This window comes from Castanea sativa, chromosome 2 (assembly GCF_040712315.1).
Source record: "Castanea sativa cultivar Marrone di Chiusa Pesio chromosome 2, ASM4071231v1".
Classification (NCBI taxonomy): domain Eukaryota; kingdom Viridiplantae; phylum Streptophyta; class Magnoliopsida; order Fagales; family Fagaceae; genus Castanea; species Castanea sativa.
Window position 1 is genome coordinate 47,617,392 of NC_134014.1, and position 1,892 is coordinate 47,619,283.

The window sequence follows — 1,892 nt, forward strand, 5'->3', positions numbered from 1 at the left end:
TAGAATTTGTTGGTACTATGGGTCGGCCCATACGCCGAGGTCGAGGATCCGAGGGTGAACTTATCCTCGGACGGACACCGAAGAACTCGGGTTTTGCCAATAAAGATTAGGGGGATGACACGGTTAAGACCAATGGTTAAAGGGGTAAACCAGGCAGAATGCCCAGGAAGCATGGTGTTGAAGAAATGTCAGAAGATAAAGGCTGCTACCTCCACATTAAAGACCTGCCTACCACCCTGGCCGCAATTGATGGGGAAGTGACACGAACGAGTGGAAGAGAACACCGGTTACTATTCAAAGCGGGAAAAGAAATATCTAGGTTAAATGGGAGGTAAAGCAACACGTGTAAAAGGTATTCAAGAGAGTAGTATTTAAGGAGGAATCTAAGGGCAGAAAGGGGGATCTCCTCTTTGTAACCTAAAAGAAAGAGAAAAAGAAAGAGAAAGAAATTATATAAGAACGGTCTCGGCTTACGTCCGAAGAAGGATTGATCGATTCATAGCATTCTTTGTTGTTTTTAAGTGTTTATAATCTTTAGCTTGCTATTTAATCCTCAAACACTTCTAACGGGTTTCAAGCCCACACTCTACAAATTACATTGTTTAAGGCTCGTTGGGCCTAAGGCCCGTAACTGAGAGTGCAATTGTGCACTTACGATTGGCGCCGTCTGTGGAAATCTAGTCTAGAAGAGGTAGGGATATTATGGAGGCTTAGGCTCTCACCATGCGAGTCACAAGGATCACAACGGAAGATCATTTCCAACGTCTTGAACATCGTAGGGATCGTGAGGGGAGTGTCCATCCAGAGTATCCAAGTCTTGGCCATACTCATGGAGGGGGTAGCACTACCCGTGATGAGGGTTCTAAATCCATGCGAGAGGGAAATCGATCGTTTGAAGAGGAAGTTACGCCGCGCTAAACGTAAGGCTTCCCCGTCCTTGTCTAGTTCTTCCTCGAGAGGAGGATAGGGGAGCTGGCCACGAAGCTAAAGGTCGCGCACTCCCACCGGTGCAACATCCTCCGTGAGGAGGGCGGCCAACCAACTCGCGGACGTAAGAAGCCTCGTTCTAGGGGCTTAGGTAACGATACCATGAGTAGGGCGTTGCACCAACTCTCTAAATCTCCGTTTTCGCGGAGGATTGAGAGGGGGAGGCTCCCAGAAGGTTCAGCCCGGCCCAGCCTTCACCATTTATAATGGCCGGACTGATTCGGTGGAGCACGTGAGTCACTTCAACCAGAGGATGGCGGTGCACTCTCACAATGAGACTCTGATGTGTAAAGTCTTCCCCTCCAGCTTGGGACCTGTGGCTATGAGATGGTTTAACGGTCTCAATAGGGTCCGTAGGCTCGTTTGGGAACTGACTAGGGCATTTGCTTCGCGGTTCATTACGTGTCACGTGTAGGAGTCATCGGCCATTGGATTCGCCTATCCATGGCCATGAAGGAAGGGGCAGACCCTGAAAGCATACTCCGACCGATCCTGGGAGATGTTTAACGAGATAGATGGTGACTTTGATGAGGTGGCGCTTAATACCTTTAAAGTAGGTCTTACCGGCCACGACCTAAGAAAGTCTTTGACGAAAAGCCCGTCCGCGGTGTACGACGCCGCCTTATGGATCGTATTGATGAGTACAAGAGGGTAGAAGAAGACCAGGCAAGGGAAGGAAAGGAAAAGGTTATCCCGGAGAGAAGGGATTTCAGGCCGGATAGATACCACAACAACAGGCCGAGGAGGGATTACTTCGGGCGATCGGCTCGGCAGAGGGCACCTGGGGCTGTAAATATTGTGTTCCGAGAGCCGGTGCATCGGTTTACTAGAGAAAGTTCGTAAAGAGCCTTTCTTCGGGTGGCCAAGCAAGATGGCGGGGACCCCTGCGAGAGAAAACCAAAATC